The sequence below is a fragment of the Carcharodon carcharias genome, chromosome 19 (genome assembly GCF_017639515.1).
Source record: "Carcharodon carcharias isolate sCarCar2 chromosome 19, sCarCar2.pri, whole genome shotgun sequence".
NCBI classification, from domain to species: domain Eukaryota; kingdom Metazoa; phylum Chordata; class Chondrichthyes; order Lamniformes; family Lamnidae; genus Carcharodon; species Carcharodon carcharias.
The window spans coordinates 1169290-1183940 of NC_054485.1; positions in this window are offsets into that span (position 1 = coordinate 1169290).

Consider the following 14651-nt stretch of genomic DNA (forward strand, 5'->3'; position numbering starts at 1 on the left):
TCTCTTTCCCTTCCCCTTTCTCTGTCGCTCCGTTTCTCATTCTCATTCTCTGTTTCTCACTCTCTCTGTTTCTTATTCACCCTTTTGCTTCCTGTCTCACTATCTCTCTGTTTCCCATTCTCTCTCTCTGTTTCTCCATTTCTCATTCTCTCTCTCTATTTCTCGATTTCTCATTCTCTATTTCTCTCTCTGTTTCTCACTCTATCGCTTTCTGTTTCTCATTCTCTTTTTCTGTTTCTCATTCTTTCAGTTCCTCATTCTCCATTTCTCATTCTCTCTCTGTGTGTCTCTCATTAGTTCTCTCTCTTTCTCATTTCTCTCTCTTTCTGATTTTCTCTTTGTCTTATTCTGTTTCTCTTCTTTCTCTTTCTCATTTTCTCTCTCTCTTCTCCATACTCTGTTTCTCATTCTCTCTCTGTGTCTCTCTCATTCTCTCAATTTCTCTCTGTATCTCTCTCTCATTTTCTCTTGCACTGTTTCTCATTCTCTCCCTCTTATTCTCTCTCACTATGTGTCTCATTCTCACTCTCTGTCTCTCTCTCTCTCATTCTCTCTCTCTCTCATTCTCTCTGTTTCTCATTCTCTCTCTGCCCCTCTCTCTCATTCTCTCTCTCATCCTCGGTCTCTCTTACCTCCGTTGATATTTTCCCTTTGAAGAAACTGGAAATCCCCGTGACTCAGGGTTAAGACTGAGCTGCACGGCGCATGCTCAATAACAGGCTGGGATTTCCCGTCCAAACAGAATCTAAAAAAAAACTCCACTGACTGATGAACTTTCATTGAAAGAGAGAGCTTGACAGTGACTGAGCTTTCAAATCTTTTAGTTGGAGTAGTAATTGTTTTATGAGTGATTTTCATATTAGCACCATAGAAATAAACACGGAAAATGATGCAAAAGCTCAGCAGGTCTCACCAACTCTCCACAGTCACATGGACTGGAAAGGTTAACTCTGTCCCTCTCTCCACACATCCTGCCAAACCTGCTGAATTCTGCCAGTATTTTCTGTTTATATTCCATATTTCCAGCATCCGCAGTATTTTGCCTTTATCTTAGTGGGAATAAGACTATGGGTATGTTTACCCAACATTGCTTATTACCAGTGGCCTGTTCATATCCCAGGTGGAGCACTAACAGACTAAATGGTCACTCTGCAAGTCCTCATGGCCTGTTTTCCAGGCCAGTCCTGAACCTTTTAAACAATCAGAACAATTTAATTGGCCCATGTTTTGTGTTAAATGTGGCAATCAATTAGCTTTACCTTTCAGGCTGAGTGCCAGCGTGGATGAAGGAGGTGGGGACAGGGTCGACGGTAAAGACCAGGAAGTGGCCACCCCGCTGGCCATTGACGGATGGGCAGAACCATAGTCCCAAGGAGAACACAGTTCAAACAACACAAACCCTGTCCTGCCCTTGACAGATGAACCCAGACAGGCTCTTGATGCATGGCCAGACCACTGGACACTGACCAGGAATCAGAATTGCTGACTCACTTTTTCTTCCCTTGGTAATTGTAGCATTTGCACTATTTTTTCCTTCCAGAATCACTCTGAAGGAGAGCTGCTCACTCAGCAGGAGACTAGTGACTGACCTGGGTCTCTGTTGCTGTTATCTCTGGAGAGACAATACATTTTATCAGTCTGATATTTCCATGTCAAAAATAATCTCTTTGACCAGATAAACTGCTAAATCTCCAAAGAGCTGCCTTAGAAGGGACTTAATGGTGTTTTTTGTTTATATTCTTCAATCAGATGTGGTTGTTGCTGGCTGGGCCAGCATTTATTGCCCATCCCTAATTACCCTTGAGAAGGTGGTGGTGAGCTGCCTTCTTGAACTGCTGCAGCCCATGTGGTGTAGGTACACCCACAGTGCTGTTAGGAAGGGAGTTGTAGGATTTTGACCCAGCGACAATGAAGGAACGATGATATATTTCCAAGTCAGGATGGTGTGTAACTTGGAGGGGAACTTCCAGGTGGGGGTGTTCCCATCTGTCTGCTGCCCTTGTCCTTCTAGATGATAGTGGTCGTGTGTTTGGAAGGTGCTGTCTAAGGAGTCTTGGCGAATTCCTGCAGTGCATTTTGTAGATGGTACACACCTGCTACTGTGCGTCAGTGGTGGAGGGAGTGAATATTTGTGGATGTGGTGCCAATCAAGTGGGCTGCTTTGTCCTGGATGGTGTCAAGCTTCTTGAGTGTTGTGGGAGCTGCACTCATCCAGGCAAGTGGGGAATATTCCATCACACTCCTGACTTATGCTTTGTAGATGGTGGACAGGCTTTGGGGAGTCAGGAGGTGAGTTACTCATTGCAGGATTCCTAGCCTCTTGTAGCCATAGTACTTATATGGCTAGTCCAGTTCAGCTTCTGGTCAATGGTAACCCCCAGGATGTAGGTAGTGGGGGATGCAGTGATGGGAAAGCCATTGAATGTGAAGGAGCGATGGTTGGATTCTCTCTTATTGGAGATGGTCATTGCCTGGCACTTGTGTGGCACCAATGTTGAGATATTTTGCAGGTCTGGGGAAGTAAATTTGGACCAATATTTTCAGAAACACCAGGATATCAGGACAAAAAAGCAAACAGCAGATTTGTGAAGGTCACAGTTAGGAAGGGCTGTCTTACACCAGGAGATTAATAGCTGGTGTAGGATGCTGGGAAACATAATGGAGTTGAAATTAGGGAGGTTTTGTTAAGTAAGAGCACAACACCAAACAGGAAAGTATAATTTGAGATGAGCTTTGAGTTGAACTCAATGTCAGATTTATTTACACTCTTTGGAAAGGATAACTGGGTTGTAATGAGAGGATGCAAAAGAAGGCCAGAGAATAACATTGATTATAAACCGATATTCAAGAATGTAATATAGTTCTAGAGCAACTTTCAAAAAGTCTGATTACATAAAGCAAGAACAATCTCATTAAGGTGAAAAGTCGGAACTAGACACAGAGAAAAGAAACTGGAGAAAACATACTGTGTGTGTGTGTGTGTGTGTGTGTGGGGGGGGGGTGAAATCAATGACATTTAAATAAGATAAAATGAAAATGTTTAAAATAAAAGTGAAAAAAGTGAAGTGAGAAATGCAAAGTGATAAATGGAGGCAAAAGGCTGGTTACAAATCTCGAAAATATCTATAAATTATGCAGAAAATTAAAAAGGAAGAAATTGTGGGGAAGTGAAGAACCAAAAATCATGTTGCGTCAGGTGGACAACACAACATAAAATGGATGTGGGATAAAAAGACTGACAGATTGCTTCAGAATGAAAAGTGGACCTTTTCACAATGTTATAAATGTTTATTTATAATTGTATTAGCTTACAGGCAAATCTGAATAATACGGGTCTCTCCAACATTAAGGAAATTAAAATAATGTCCAGTTGGAGAATACAAGATCCCACAAATGAACTTTTTAATGGGCGAAATATTAACAAATTCATTGAGATGTGCTGTTAAGAGCTTTGTTTCATGGTTTAATTCTAAGGGCCTGATACTTTCCCATTTCAGCCAGTAGGTGACACTCTTAGTTATCAGACACTGGGCGGAATCATCCCAGATTTGCACCAAGTGGGTGGGAAAAAGGATGTTTTACCCATCGGCTGCAATGGAAGGTTTTCATGTTGTATTGTTCCATTCCCGGCGTCTCCCGCCTCACTAACAATGTATTCCTGGGAAACACACCGGGTCACTGGCAGGGCCGCCTCTGACCTGCCCTCCCCCCCCTCACCTCAGGCCTTCAGTAACCCGGGCGCCATGTTTAACGGCCGCCCCTGCACAGAGCGAGCTCAATCTCTGAGGGATCGGAAGCTGCTGGAAAGTCATGGCTGCCAAAAGGGGAAACATGCTGCCCCCAAATTTAGCAACACCTCCCTCGGGCACCTACTGGACACAGTGGAGGCCCCGCTGTAATGTCCTCTACCCTTGCTCTGAGCGAAGACCATCGATCAAGGTCATCGATCCAGCATGGGAGTGATGGTCAGTGCCAACGCCCTGCAGAAGAGGACAGACACCCAGTGCCGCAAGAGGATGAATGATCTCCTCTGTTCCCCAGGGTAAGTCACTCTTCTCATCACTCTGAACTCTCACACTCACAAACCCAGCACACACCCACAGGGATCTCACTCACTGCCAGTTCAAGGCACATCACCATTCACTCTCCCACTCACATCTCCATCTTCCCTGTGGATCGTGTCCTCATCCCATCCACGGGACACTCACCACCCACACAGGCCAGGCACCCTCGTCTGGCCTGGCAGGCATCCTGCCTACACTCTCTCCATCTGTCTTCATACAGGACAAGCTGGCTCACAGCAAAAAGGAGAGATCGTAGACTGGTGGAGGAATGCCCAACATCCAGGTCCTCACAGACTTTGAAACAGAGCCATCCAGCTGGCCGGCGATGATCAGGACTGTTCCTGTGCTCACGGTGAGGTTATCGGTGCTCAACCAAGTGAGGATCCAGCAGCACAACATCTATCAGACAGCCACGCTGTGAGTCAGTTCCCCTGCTCCACAGTCCCTGCCAGGCACTAATTATCTCTCCTTGTTTTCACTGGCGCATCTGGGAAGCAGCTGAGGGGTCCACAGGCCAGATCCTCGACTCAGCCCCGAAGACACCTCGGAAGAAGAATCTGATGACTCCCTAATTGAAGACCCATCGCAGCGTCACCCACACCCTCCACCAGCGCAGACACACACACCTCAGTGGGACCTGGCTTTATTGTAGCCTCAGGATCACAATCTGCTGAGCACATCGCACAGTCTAATCCACTGCAGGTGAAGGCAGGGACTTCCCAGGTCCCCAGCACTCGGAGGGCTGCTGGAGGCCAGAACGTTGCTGAGTCCAAGTCAGATGAGGAGCCTCTGGGCTCGGTCATGTCACAGTTGCTGGAGCTGCAAAGGCAAGCTCGGGAACATCAGGAAGGGATGTCCACTGCACTCCTCGGATTGCAAGGCACGATGGAGGAATCTGTCCACCTTCAGGCTGAGGTGATAGCGCCAGCATTGCAACGCACCGAGGTCAACACTGGCAGGATGGCGGCCTCATGCAGACCTTGGTCCAGGACTTCGCTCCTGCACTGCTGCACGGGCTGAACTCCATCACTGACACCATACTTGGCCTGGTGACTCTGGGAGTGACTGGCCCATCTGACTCCCCTCTTCCTGTGACCTCAGCAGCTCCAGCTCCACAGGCCGAGGAGGGCGACACTGCCACACAGCAAGACCCCCAAAGCAGGCTGGGGCTCTCCAGGTCTCAGCCCTCCAGAGGACACCCGCCAAAGTCATCACAGACAGGGCGTAGCCTGTGGCTCCTTGTTCTGATGAGCTGTGTTCTTGTCACTCAGATGTGAATCCTTTCTGCACAAGATAAAGGCAGGTGTCTCAGTCTAGGGCCTCTTCCCTGTGTCTGTGCAGCCTTCAGACCACAGTGATGGTCCAGCCTCACACTCCCTGGACACATTACTGATGCCTGCACCTTGGTGGTGCTGGTCATTGCTGCCAGAATGTAGTGGGCAGGTGTCACAGGGTTCCTTACACTTTAGTAACCACGTTCTCAAGCTGTCCATTCACTTTCAATGACTTATTCACATGTACCCCCAGATCCCTCTGCTGGTGAGTGACGGCAACTTATTTAGTGCGGCTGAGACTGGGTCTGGTCACTCAATATTGATCAGGGGAGTGGGAATATGGGTCAATCGGTCTCCTCTGTAAATCACTGGGATTTAATAGCATCTCTGTCTATCTTGGCCTTAGTTTGCTGACTCAATGCAGTGTGGCGATTGAACCTGAGATCTCCCTGTGCATACACTCTCAGTTCTTTACTGGATAAACTTGCTGAGGTGTGGGAGAACTACAAATGTATTTCAAACTATAGTCCATGCTTTATTGTGAGGTCTGCAAGGGAGCATTGTCTCCCCCTGTAACTTGTCTGTAATGACACCCAGGAAGAGCTCTAATGTGAATAGAATTGTCAGGATTTATTGAGCTGGTTTTGAATTGCTGACACGAAGCTCTGCTTTAAAAAGACTCTTCAGAAACAGTGGGCAATTACAGCAGAGCTGCTGGCTTGTGTGATATTACAACGTAGGAGCGTTTCGGATAGACGAGTGCAGCTAAGAGTGAATAAGACCATCCGGAGTTAGTGAATGAAAGGGTAAAGGAATGCTCGTGCAGAATATACAGGAGGATGTGCAAGCTAAGGAAAGCGGAGTCTGAAAGGACAGACAAATGCAAAAAGCATGATGCAGAAATAATGACAGGAGAGAGAGAATCACTGAAACAGATGGAAGTAACTTGTGTGAAAGGACAATGCTGTGACTCATGCAAGTAGGGAAAGCGATACAGTGAGACTGACAGAAAGCTCTTCCTACAATCCGGTCCCAATTTACCTAGCTATAACATAAGAGGAAACTGGAAGTATGTTTTCTGTTTAATTCATAACTTCTTGTGCCAAAATGATGTTTTTTTTCCAGGATTCTTCAAAACCTTTCCAGTGCTATATGGTTTTGCTGAATTCATGTTACTTTGTAATATTCCCCTGCTGACAGTTGGAGCAGAGAAGTGTATAGAACAGAGTGCAATTGTGTTTCGATGATTAAATTAACACAACCACCCTTGCAAGAACAAATCCTTAACAATTACAATTCACTGGCTTTCCCTAAACTATTAAATGGACATACCCTTTAAGGAGCAGGATTATTCCAAGATTCTGAATTGACGCACTGTGCATTTGTTAATGTTTTAACAGCCCCTAATGCTGTTTCTAATACGTGTTTAACTCGTTCTTTCACTGCAGCTCTGAACAGAACAACCTTAAAGAACAGTACAAGGGAACAGAACAATACATTCCCATCATTGATTATTCTTCCTTTGTAGATCTTATAGGCATTAATATTCAAACTGTATTGCCAACAATGGTCAGTCACGTATACGCAAAACAGATAAAGCAACAACATGCTATTAGTGTGATAGAAACTTCTGACTGATTTAAAGTTAAGGAATTAATCACTGAACTCCAAGGATGACCAATGGATTACACATTCATTTACATTTGTTCTGTCCTGGCTGAAGACTGATGCACAAGGGAGACAAAGCTTAACTGCCTTTATTTCCAGCTTAGGCTATAATGAACTGGTTCAATGTCTACAAGAATATTTTAAGTGAAAGCAACTGACACGTTAAATAACACAAGAAAGGGCTTGAGAGGCCTCATGCTCTCTGTTCCCTGTACAAAAGGGGTCAGCCAAACTTTGCTCTGCTTTATTCTGTACGAGCTGTTACTCAGAGTCCTGCTCATTCTATATGACAGCGTTATGTGGTTGTACTGTTGCATAATTAAGGGCTTCACGAGTTCATGAAATTTCTTCTCTTGGTTCTTCCTTGTCTCAACCTCACTGTGTTAAAACCAAGAATCACGGCACCGCTTCCAGATCTGTTCTTATAATGCTTGACTTCTATTTTTTATTTATCTTGGCTTTTCTCATATTTTATCCGACCAGTGGATGGGCTGCAACACAGGCTTATTCCAAATTCCCCAAAGTTATATCACAGTGACACACTCTGTGTGTTTTATTCAGATTTGCAAACTGTTAGAGTTGCCCTTTGTATTTGTTGAGTTTGACAATAAATTCACTTCCCTTGGGGAAGTGACAGAAATCCCCCCAAAATATAATTTTTTTTCCTTGAGTTAGTACAAACATTGTTCTGAATGCTTCTGTTCCTGGGGTCTCCTGTGGTAGAAGGCTCACCGCTGGAAAATTCAAATATTTCACCATTCAGATTTCACATAAACACCATTCAGCACCTGAGCTTTTATGATCAACCAGGAATTAAATCTTTATGATCCAGCAAGTTACAGGTAACATCACCAACTTGAATCATTGCAGAAGAACCTGTTTCTAACTATTTCAAAATGTCTACAATCGAAAGTCATAATATCAGCAATGACCCCTTTATGAAGCAACTTTAGCTCAATTGGTACAAAACCGGGTTAAATGACCTCATCTCAGAAATACCATAGGAAGTGGGGTGGGTGAGGGGTTGGGGTGAGGGCCTGGGGTGAGGGGGTGGGGTGAGGGCCTGGGGTGAGGGTTTGGGGTGAGGGGTTGGGGTGAGGGCCTGGGGTGAGGGCCTGGGGTGAGGGCCTGGGGTGAGGGTTTGGGGTGAGGGGCTGTGGTGAGGGGTTGGGGTGAGGGGATGTGGTGAGGGGTTGGGGTGAGGGTTTGGGGTGAGGGGTTGGGGTGAGGGGCTGTGGTGAGGGTTTGGGGTGAGGGGTTGGGGTGAGGGGATGTGGTGAGGGGTTGGGGTGAGGGGTTGGGGTGAGGGGTTGGGGTGAGGGGATGTGGTGAGGGGTTGGGGTGAGAGGTTGGGTTGAGGGGTTGGGGTGAGGGTTTGGGGTGAGGGGTTGGGTTGAGGGGTTGGGTTGAGGGGTTGGGGTGAGGGTTTGGGGTGAGGGGTTGGGGTGAGAGGTTGGGTTGAGGGGTTGGGGTGAGGGTTTGGGGTGAGGGGTTGGGGTGAGGGGATGTGGTGAGGGGTTGGGGTGAGGGGTTGGGGTGAGGGGTTGGGGTGAGGGGCTGTGGTGAGGGTTTGGGGTGAGGGGTTGGGGTGAGGGGATGTGGTGAGGGGTTGGGGTGAGGGGTTGGGGTGAGGGGTTGGGGTGAGGGGATGTGGTGAGGGGTTGGGGTGAGAGGTTGGGTTGAGGGGTTGGGGTGAGGGTTTGGGGTGAGGGGTTGGGTTGAGGGGTTGGGTTGAGGGGTTGGGTTGAGGGGTTGGGGTGAGGGTTTGGGGTGAGGGGTTGGGGTGAGGGGTTGGGTTGAGGGGTTGGGTTGAGGGGTTGGGGTGAGGGTTTGGGGTGAGGGGTTGGAGTGAGGGGATGTGGTGAGGGGTTGGGGTGAGGAGTTGGGGTGAGGGGTTGGGGTAAGGGGGTGGGGTGAGGAGGTGGGGTGAGGAGGTGAGGGGGTGGGACAAGGGGCAGGGGGTGGGGTCAGGGGGCGGGGTGAGGGGTGGGGCACAGGGGTATTGTGAGGGGATATGGAGGTGAGTTGAAGGGGTGGGTCGGTGGATGGGGCAGGTGGTACAATTTTGCAATTCATCCAATTACTTTTGCATCAATCACCCAATCTCAAGTAATTTTACCAAAAAATTTTAAAGGAAACATTTAGCTATTAAATTGTAACTATTGGTACTGACAGTAATGATGTAAGATCATCAGTTAATGAACAGTCATTAAAGTGTTATCCTATCACTGTTCTCTTATTAATAGATAAATGACAAATTATCTATTTGTAAACTATGATCATTGACACCATGTAAGTGAATGCGAGGAATTTGGTGTTAATATTTTGGGTGAAAAGATATTGTGCACAGGATGAATTGTCCCACGCCTAAAACTGGTTTTGTGTCTATGCCGTGTTTTAAAAGTTGTTATATTCTGCCTTATTGTATCTGTGAAAGAATTCTCATTCTGTCATTACCCTGAGGTATTTCTATAGACAATGCAGCAAATACAAGTCAGGGAGGCAACTTTTCACACTCTTTCCTTTAAACTAACACAGGCTGAAATGTTGACATGTTCTGCCTGACTGAATAACATTAATGATAACCCAAATTTATAGCAGGACTTTAAACGTTCAAATTAATTAGAATCTCTTGTTTTCTCCTTACATTGGTTTTCTTGCAAAGTGTCCTGATAGGTGCAAGATGAAAAACTTTGACATGTCTCTTTTCTTGGCGATAACCTGTGTTGGTTTAAGGAAAAGTGTGTGAAATGTCAATTTGCTGCTTTCCTGTATTGGAACCAAAGGTTAAAGGAAAAACAGCTTCAGTTAACCCTTTCAATCCCCTTTTCTGATACGGCTCTTGAAACATATGGTGAACTCAATGCAATTTAACATCACAGACAATGTTAACTCATGAACTTCCACAGTCCCTTCATTATCAGGAGTGAAATGCAGTGTAAACTCCTTATGAAAAGCTTATGTTTCCAACCATCAGTTCCATAGGTCGATTTTACTGGTTCTGTGACAATGCGAACACAGCTCCTTGGCTGAGTATGGTCTTGTTGTCAGAGGTAGATTGAAGCAGCACTATCCCTAAGGTTGGAAGCAAAGAAACCACGGGCAGAATTTTCCGGTTGGCGAGCGGGGGTGGGGCCTGCTCACCGAGGTGTAAAATGACGCTGGGTGGTGTCGGGCGTACATCCCGATGTCACCGCGTGTCATTCAGACATCCAGTTCGGCGGGCGTGCAGCTGAGTTGGATACCTGCCCACTGACCTGTCAAAGGCCTATTAAGGCCCGTTAAAAACTAATTAAAATAATTAACTGAGCTGCCCATCCAGCCTTAAGGTTGTTGGGCAGGCAGAAAGCCCAGGCAGCCTTCACATTTTTCAGGAAACCTCATCCATCGGGTGGGATGAGGTTTCATGAAGTTTTTATAGAGTAAATACATTTCTTCCTTAATGTTCCTCCACCACGGAGGTGCCTCAGGGAGATTGGTTAAAGTTTTTAAAAGCTAAATAGAGGAAAGAAAATATTTTTGTGCATGAAAGAGCGCAGGCCCTGACTCAGGGATTCCCCATCCCCGCCCACACAGGGAGCACTCAGCGCTTCCGGATGTGCGGCACGCTGGGCGGGGTTTTAATTGGCCCCGCCCACTTAAAATGGCGGCGCACCCCGATCGGGGGCAATCACCAAATGCTGCCAATGTATGTAAAAGACATGAAACTTCATAATATCATTCTATGGAGATTTTGAGTCACATTATATAACATCGAGTGCTCTTGGCAACTCTACAGTGTAAGGGATCTGCTTATGTCTGTGAGTATAGCTTAGAAATAAAACACTTGCATTTACATAGAGATTTACCAGTCCCTTAGAATGTCCCACAAATTGTAAATGGGAGAAATTACTGACTAATCTGCTTTTCTTCTCCGCCGATACTGCCAGACCGGCTGAGTTTTTCCAGTATTTCTATTTCTGTTTTTGTTTTGGATTTCCAGCATCTGCAGTTTTTTGTTTTTATTTTTGTCAATATGCTTTTGGTGGTGTCGTTTGAGGGAGCAAAGCTAGTCTTCTCTTCTTCAAATAATGCAAATAGCTGGAAGCCATCTGTGATGTGGGAGGGGCCTCATGGGGATGCTAAATTAACAATCCCCTCAGGTGGTGGATTTGAAGGAAAACATAGAATTCAAATTCAGTTACTGGCCTTTAGCACTAAGGCTTGAGATAACGTTTAAAGAAAGATGATCATTTCAAGGGATATATTAATATGAAAAGGTGAGAATGTTGTGTTGCTTTTTGGGTAAATGCTGCCGAGTACAGATAAGAGGTTTCAATCAGAAAACATTCATAAAGTCAACAATTCAGGGCAATGTTGCATTTACATGAAAATTATGCACTTAAAACAATGACTACTACAGGAATTCTATAAATTCTAAATCGATATAAGAAGATAAATTATCCATTAATATAGGAAATTAAATACTCTCTTTCCATTACTGATATCCACTTTCTCCAGCAACTCTGACAGTCAGAGCTTTAACTGCTGAATGGCTGAATTGACCATATGGGCAGCATTCTGTTTCTGGCTGACATGTGGGCCCTGCTGCCAATACCCCTCCCCCATTTCCAAACCATAAACACAGCAGGTTGCAATGTCTCCTCTCCGCACCCCCTCACCATCCCATTTTCTCTTTGGAACTTGAGACCCACAATAGCCCAGTCATGGTCCTGAGTGAAAGAGGGGACATGAGGAGGTGGAGATAGATTAACATCCTCTAACTCGCTGCTTCAAACCCTGCCTTGTCAGAAGAAGTCTACATGGGATGTTCCCTCTGGAAGTGCCCCTGTTATTGTGGGCATGTCATTTGCTCTTTTGTTGTGCAAAAGAGAACTGCTGTCATAAAATTCCAAACTGCTTAATTGCTGCACCATAAAATTAGCATATCTGTGATGTGGAATTTCATTGCTGAATAGCAGCTGCTTGTGCAAAGGTGGAAGGAGAAATAAGGCAGGATAAGGGTCATTGGTTGGGATCATTGCATCTGAAACTGAATTCTAATCTGAAGCAATTAGCAGTTGTAATTCAGACTGGTTAATACAGCCGTGTCACTAGAGACTTCTGACCTTAACAAATGCATTGTCTATTAGGAGGCATCATTAGAGATAAGGCTCTCATTAGTACCATGGTGACAGTATTAAAAGTGTTTTATACTGCCACTGGATAATATAATTGCCACAGGCCTATGAGTCTCTAAATATATTCTCATTCTTATTTTAAATATAAAAATAACTACAATAGCCACAATTAGAGGTCAGGAAAGATCATGTTAGTTTATAACAAATGTTGCAATTGCACATTGAATACCTCAATTAGTATAATTAATACTATTTATTAAATGGAAAAAATGGTTTAATTAGACTCACATAGGGAATTCAAGCCTACAAAAATGTCTCTATTGTTGGGTCTCTTCAGTCTCTCTCAGTTCTCAAAATTAATGGGCATTCAGCATTAACTCTTTTAATGCTTAATACCATTTACAGCTTAATACCACTTACAAATAATCACACACACACACAATACTGCGTTCAAAATAATCTCGCATACACAATATTGTGCTGAAAATAACCTCTCACACACAATACTGTGCTCAAAATAATCGCTCTCACACACACGGAAAGGAAGGATAGTCAATTTATACTGATGACAGTTGCTTGATTGAAGGGTAAGTTTTTGAATTGTTCATTCAGCTCTTAGCTCAGTTACAAGATTTTGTACCTCTCTTTTACCTAATATTATATCATCTGTACTGCGTTCTGTTTGACCATTTGTCCAATCAATAAAAGGCAATGGTGTTGTTCTGATATTAGCCGACAGCGCAGAATGAGTTCAATTATCGTTTAAAGATGCTATTGTTGGTGTTGGGAATGATAGTGACAGTTAGGGGTGACTCTTCATTCCCATCGCATTGTAGACTCGCTGTTGGTGCAAAATTTTAAATCAGTTTTGGGGTTTAATTGTCTCTTGGATTTTTTAAAATATGCATTTAAAATCTGTAAATTTCTAATGTGTTTTTACAAAATGGATTTATGGGATGCACAGGACGACATAATATTAACTTACAGGAATCTGTAAAACTACTCAAATGTAGTTTCGGTCATCCAATAGTTAATAAGTTATAAGATTAAGGAGGGTTTCCAGAAATAAAGCTCTGTATTAACGAACCAAGCAAAGCAAAATATTTGACTTGTCCGTCCAGTGACAGATATATGTTGACTGGCTCTCAGGAGACACTGAGTTTGCTAACAGAGATCAGTAAGTGACTGTCATGATCTCCAAGAGAAGGACACGAGTCTGCTTAGAGACTGGGAGGGACCTCTTGTCACAGTCCTTTCACTAACCTCACTTGGTGGAAGTCGTTAAGACCATCAGGTTCTGGGTCTTTAAATGAGAGAGGGTGAATGTGATTGGGAAGTGAATTCGAAGGTCAAGCCCTTTGCTTTGTGGTTGTAAGCAGAGTTCCTTCACCACTACATGTCCAAACACTGTCATATAATGGCAGTTCTGTCATACAGGACAAATTAAGTCAATTCTGATTCTAATTATTAAACCTCTAGCTGAAAACTGGGAGGTTTTATGGAACAATAAAATAATTCATATGCAAACTCACAGAATAAATAAAACACCTCAAAACTACCAAATATTGAGTAGGCCAGAAACAAAACTAACTTTCATAGTGTCATGCCATCCAAATATGTGCTCTGGATTTTATATAAAGATTTAAAAAATAAATTCCCACAGTGTCTGATTCTCCAGAAGCAGCCCATTTTACAGATTAACCAAGCACAGGTAGAATGAGCAGATTCCTCCAGTGAGTTTACTGTGGATGTCAGTGTATAAGTCGACCTTTGAAGCCTTCAAAAATCTTTAGAAAAACGGGGTTGACTTATACACCGAGTATATAAGTGAACTGTGGGTATGGGTGGTCACCATCTTTGTTGTTCGCGGGGTCTACTCTGTGTGGGGCGTCTGAAAGTCCTGCACGTCTTCACCTGCTTGATCCCTTCTTCTGGTTTCCCTGCTGATTCTGCCAAGCCAGTTCCCTTGGCTGTGGTTTCACTGGATAGTAGGTAGGGACAGCGGGAATCTCGTTCATCCATTCATTCACTAATTAGATGATGAGACATTTGGCTATTTTACTACACCCGGAGACGTCCATTCCGAGTTTTTCCGGTTTGAACTACTTCCTGGATTGACCACAACCTGGTGGGTGCAAGGAGGAGGAGTTCATGGGCAGAATCTTCGGGACCTGCTCGCTGAGGTGTAAAATGACTTGGGCTGATTCAGCTGTGCACCCACCAAACTGTCAAAGGCTTATTAAGGCCATTTAACAATCAACTAAATCATTGACTTGAGCTGCCCTGTTGGGCAGGCAAAGAGCTCAGGCGGCCTTCACATTTTTCATGGAACCTCATCCACCGGCGGGTTTTTAAAGTGTTGCAAAAATTTTTATTAACATTAATGGACATGTCCCGACTCATGTGACAGTTTCACATGAGGGGACATGTCCTTAAAATTTTTTTTCTCCCTTTATTCAATGTTTTATATGTGAAATTAATCTGTGCTATGCCTCAGGGAGATTCCTGCACTCTCACACGTGCAT